The sequence below is a fragment of the Rhinopithecus bieti genome, unplaced genomic scaffold (genome assembly GCF_001698545.2).
Source record: "Rhinopithecus bieti isolate Rb0 unplaced genomic scaffold, ASM169854v2 scaffold_1599, whole genome shotgun sequence".
Lineage (NCBI taxonomy): Eukaryota > Metazoa > Chordata > Mammalia > Primates > Cercopithecidae > Rhinopithecus > Rhinopithecus bieti.
The window spans coordinates 211,110-216,930 of record NW_016804139.1 but is presented as its reverse complement, the minus strand read 5'-3'; the positions used below and the strand labels follow the sequence as shown (position 1 = coordinate 216,930).

General features: G+C 43.5%; 1 long non-coding RNA gene across 2 annotated transcripts in view; it reads right to left on the bottom strand.

The window, feature by feature from the left end:
• Positions 1–5,821, bottom strand: part of LOC108525925 (uncharacterized) — a 19,582-nt gene that overhangs the window by 1,246 nt on the left and 12,515 nt on the right. For both annotated transcript variants that reach the window (XR_001884370.1, XR_001884368.1), the window contains exon 2: positions 1,701–1,790. This is a non-coding gene — a long non-coding RNA (uncharacterized LOC108525925). The remainder of the gene's footprint in view (positions 1–1,700; positions 1,791–5,821) is intronic.

Genomic DNA, 5,821 nt, shown 5'->3' with positions numbered 1-5,821 from the left:
CCTTCCTTCCTTCCTTCCTTCCTTCCTTCCTTCCTTCCTTCCTTCCTTCCTCTTATTATCATTTATTTATTCATTTGAGACAGTATCTTGCTCCGTTGTCCAGGTTGAAGTGCCATGGTGTGATCTCAGCTCACTGCAACCTCCGCTTCCCAGGTTGAATTGATTCTCCTGCCTCAGCCTCCCAAGTAGTGGGGACTATATATAGGCGTGTGCCACCATGCTGTGCTAATTTTTGTATTTTTTTTTAGAGACAGGGTTTCACCATATTGGCCAGGCTGGTCTCTTGAACTCCTGGCCTCAAGTCATCCACCTGTTCACCCATCTTGGCCTCCCAAAGTGCTGGGATTATAGGTGTGAGTCACCACGCCCAGCCTCTCTCTCTCTCTCTTTCTTTCTATAATTTCTCTAGAAGAAATTCAGTTGACTTCTTTCTTGCCTGCTGGACCACAGAGAGGTGGACATTTGTAAGGGAGGAGAGAAGGGAAGACAGCCACTAAAAGCAGGCACTGGCTGGGCAGGGTGGCTACTCATACCTGTAATCCCAGTATTTTGGGAGGCCAAGGTGGGAGGATCACTTCAGCCCAGGAATTGAGGCTGCAGTGAACTATCATGACACCACTGCACCCCAGCCTGGGTAACAGAGAGAGACCCTATCTCTAAAATAAATAAATAAATAATAAATACATAAATAAAAGCAGGCACCATTTTGGCTGTTTTGGATCTAGAGCAGTATTTTCCAGTGTTTGGGCATTTGCATTCCACCTTTGTAATTTTTGCAGAATCTCTTTATTTTATTTTAATTTTTTCTTTTTTGAGACAGTCTTGCTCTGTCACCCAGGCTGGAGCACAGTTGCATGATCTCGGCTCACTGCAACCTTGGTCTCCCAGGTTCAAGCGATTCTCATGCCTCGGCCTCCCAAGTAGCTGGAATTACAGGTGTGCCCACCACACCTGACTAATTTTTTGTATTTTTAGCAGAGACGGGGTTTTGCCACGTTGGCCAGGCTGGTCTTGAATTCCCGACCAACCTCAGATGATCCGCCCACCTCAGCCTCCCAAAATGCTGTGGTTACAGGCATGAGCCACCATGCCTGGCCTGCATTTATTTTTATAAATGCACATCTCTGGACCTAAAAATGCTTATCCATGTGACCTTTGAAACCATCTCAAGTAATAATAGCTGAAACTTATTCAGTGTTTTGGGCCCTGAACTATTTCCAAGCCCTTCATGGTAAGAATTTATTTATTCCTCACTGAGAGGAGGGGAGCGGGAGGAGAATAATACTACTGACTTCAACTATTGCTATGTGAGGATTCTCTGGCTGGTATATGTAAAGTGCTCAGAACCGTGTCTGATTGGAAGAAGATACATGCAAGCATTTGCTGTTAGTATTATCATTGCCATTTTACAGATGGCAAAATGCAGGCAAGTATAGGGATATTGACTTGCTTAAGGGCCCAAGGTGGTGGAATCAAATTCAGACACTGAGTCCGGAGCCTAGACACTAATCCCTGGTGCTGTTCACCTTCCACACTCTTGGAAACACTTCAACTCACCTAGAAGAAGTGCTGGCTGTTTGTCACCTGGATGCAAAGGTGTGGGGTGTGGTGCCTGCTTCTCTGACCAGTGAAGTTGGTGTGCAGTTTAGGACTGGAGGAAGGAGGAGTCCCATGTCTACTCAGAAATGTCAGGAACTCACCTGCTAAGCTGCCCCATCCAGGGAGAATGCTGAAACTTTATCCATTCCGAACAGAATCTTCAGAGGAAGGAGATGCTGTCTTCACTGTTCCTGCAATGCAGAACCAAGCGTTCCGGCTTTGAACAAAGACATTGACTATAAGTTACTGGCTTGAGTATTCTACATGCCTAGCCCTGGGGGAGAGGCGGTGGACTTGAATCCAGCCTGTTCTATAAGTGTGCAATGCCTAATGGTCCAGAAGATGTTGCAGATGAAGTTTTTGATCTTTCTGAGAGTAATCTGTTTTTCACCACCCCAAAGACCCTCATTTGCATACCAACATATTGATTTGGTAAATAAAACTGTTCCATTTCTTCCATACAGCAGATCCCTAAAGGGTCTTAACCTGATCAATGGAGTCCAGTTGAGCTTACGATAGGGACCTGAAAGTGCCTCCTGTCTGCTGCAGAGAGTTGAGATTTAATCTACTAATTTAGACTTCCAAACAGCCCCAGACAATGAAGAGCTTATGCTGTGTGCATTTTTCAAACATTCAGAAAATGCTTTTGCTGTTAAAAACTTCTATCTTCTTTCCTCTGCCTTTTAAGGAGAGTACCAATTGTAAGGCTTCGTTTAGAACAACTTTTTTGTTTGTTTTTGTTTCTGTTTTTTCCTTAAGCAACGGAATCTCACTCTGTTACCCAGGATGGAGTGTAGTGGCACAATCACAGCTCACTGAAGCCTTAGACTTCTTGGGCTGAAGTGATCCCAGCCTCTTGAGTAGCTAGAACCATGCCTGGCTAATTTCTTAATTTTTTTAGAGACGGGGTCTCACTATGTTTCCCGGTCTGGTCTCCAACTCCTAGCCTCAAGCAGTGCTCCCAACTTGATCTCCCAAAGTTCTGAGATTACAGATGTGAGCCACTATACCCGGCCTAGAACAAGTTTCTAATACAGACTCATCTCAATCTGTTGAGAAACAGTGGTTGTTGTTGTTGTTGTGTGTGTGTGTGTGTGTGTGTGTGTGTATGTTGAAGTCGGGTTTACTGAGGCATAATTTGCCACAGTAAAATTTGCATTTCTTAGGTCTACACGTCTAAAGTTTTAACAAATGTAAGCTGTACCACTATCACCACAATTGCGATAGATAATAGATAGATAATATTTCATCATTCCCCCTAAAGTTCCCTCACGCCCCTTTGTAGTCAATCTCTTCCCCATCCCAATCCTTGGCAGCCACTGTCCTGGTGTTTGCCTCTGTAGCTGTATCCTTTTTTTTTTTGGCAGAGTCTCAGTCTGTCACCCAGGCTGGATGAAGTGGCACAATCTTGGCTCACTGCAGCCTCCACCTCCCGGGTTCAAGCGATTCTCCTGCCTCAACCTCCCGAGTAGCTGGGATTACAGGCATGCGCCACCACGCCCAGCTAATTTTGTATTTTTAGTAGAGACGAGGTTTCGCCATGTTGGCCAGGCTGGTCTTGAACTCCTGACTTCAAGGGATCCACTCGCCACAGCCTCTCAAAGTGCTGGGATTACAGGCGTTAGCCACTGTGCCTGTCCTATAGCTGTGTCTTTTTTATAGTAGGTATTTTTACTTTAAATGGCAAGGCGGCTAATTTTTTTTTTTTTAAATCACATGTTCGCTACTAAAAATGTCTGGAAAGACCAAATAAAATAAAATAAATAAATAAATGTCTGGAAAGAAGCTGCTATTTTTAAATTATTTATGCCCCACAATCCTTATTGCAAAAAGGATGTAAGGCAGGCCAGGTGCTATGACTCACACCTATAATCCCAGCAATTTGGAAGGCCGAGATGAGCGGATGGATCACTTGAGGCCAGGAGTTCAAGACCAGCCTGGCCAACATGGTGAAACCCCATCTCTAATAAAAAAAAATTCAAAAATTAGCCAGGTATGGTGGTGTGTGCCTGTGATCCCAGCTACGCAGGAGGCTGAGGTGAGAGAATCGCTAGAACCTGGGAGGCAGAAGTTGTAGTGAGCAGAGATTATGCCATTGCACTCCAGCCTGGGTGACAGAGTGAAACTCCATCTCAAAAAGGAAAAAAAAAAAAAAAATGGATATAAGGCAGCAATAAAGTCATACAGTGAGAAAAACCACTGCAAGGAAGTCTAGACAGAGTGAAGACTGGTTGAAGGATTCCTTCTCCCCAACTTTAAAAGAAAAATGGCATGTGCCTTTGGTCCCAGCTACTCAGGAGGCTGAGGCAGGAGGATGGCTTGAGCTCAGGAGTTTGAGGCTGCAGTGAGTTACAAATAGTGCCGCTGCACTTCAGCCACAGGCAACAAAGACAGATCCTGTCTCAAAAAATTTTAATGAGAAGTTTACATCTTCAAATAAATTGCAAGAATAGGATGATGAATGCCTCTATACTCTTCTCCTAAATTTACCAACTGTTAACATTTTTTGCCAGGTTTCTTCTCTCTCTCTCTTTGTACATGTATACACTCTTGTTTATTTATGTTTGTTTGGTTTTGCTGAGCCTTTTGAGAATAACCTACAGAAATCATAAGACTATCTCCCTAAACACTTCAGCATGCATCTCCTAACAACAGAGGCATTCTCCCTCAGAAACACAATAAATTGTTACTCAGTAAATTTGGTAATCATTAGATGCTATTATTTAACATATAGTGGCACTTTGGGAAGCCGAGGTGGGCAGAGCACTTGAGGCCAGGAGTCGAAGACCAGCCTGGCCAACATGGTGAAATGCTGTCTCTATTAAAAATACAAAATTTAGCCGGGCATGGTGGTGAACACCTGTAATTCCAGCTACTTGGGAGGCTGAGGCTTGAGATCGCTTAAACCTGGGAGGTGGTGGCTGCAGTGAGCTGAGATCATGCCTCTGCACTCCAGCCTGGAGACAGAGCGAGACTCTGTCTCAAAAAATAAATAAATAAATAAAAATAACATATAGTCCATAATCACTTTTCTCCAGTTGTTTCAATGATGTCTTTTATAGCTGTTTAGGTTTTTCAAGAAAAACGTTAATTCAGCATATCCAATGAAGGATCAGGCATTGTATTTTGTTGTGTGATTTATGTCATTTTAGCTTCCTTTATTCTTGAACAGTTCTCCCAGCCTATCTGTCTATCTGTCTATCTATCTATCTATCTATCTATCTATCTATCTATCTATCTATCTATCTATCTATATCTTTTATGACATTAACATTTTTTAAGAGTTCAGGCCAGTTGTTTTTCACAGTGTTCCTTAGTTTGGATTTGCCTAACTGTGTGCCCGTGGTTTAGACTCAGCCAAGGGAACCACGGGTGAGAGGTTGTGTCCTTTTCATTGTTTGGGAGAGGCACCTGCAAGACATTTCTGAAAAGTTCCTTTTGCAAAAGAAAAACAAGCCCCAAGTTCTTCCTGAAAGAAGAGCATTTAGCTTTGAATGTCTCCTCAGTTGCTACTGTGTGCACATCTCTTTAGCAAGGCATTTTCAGGAGGGACTGATTAAGAATTATGGTTTAGATTTTAGTTAAATGCTGTCACTTAGCTTTAAAACATATGTTCCCATATTCCCTGCATCAATGATGATTTCTATTTTATTACTCTTTGAATCATTTCTCCCTCTTTGGGAATATATCTCTTCAGTTATTATGTAACACGGTGGAAAAGTAGGATCAGACTTACAAAATGTGAGTCACACGCCCAGTTTTCGTAAGTCTACTTGAGTCTTTTCCCTGGTGTGCACATGGCTGACTCCCTTACAGTCTCCAGATCTAAATGTTCCCTCTCCAAGTGGCCAATCCCAACTTCTCTCCTGAAAACATCAGCTACCACTGTATCCTCAATCCCTTTCATCCCCCATATCCTAAAAAATAGAGACAGGGGACTGGGCATGGTGGCTTACACCTATAATCCTAGCACTTTGGGAGGCCGAGGTGGGTGGATCACCTGAGGTCAGGAGTTCAAGACCAGCCTTGCCAACATGCTGAAACCCTATCTCTACTAAAAGTACAAAAATTAGCCGGACGTGGTGGTGCATACCTATAATCCCAGCTACTCAGGAGGCTGAGGCAGGAGAATCGCTTGAACTTGGGGGGCGGAGGTTGCAGTGAGCCATGATCACACCACTTTACTCCAGCCTGGGCTATAGAGTGAGACTCTTTCTCAAAA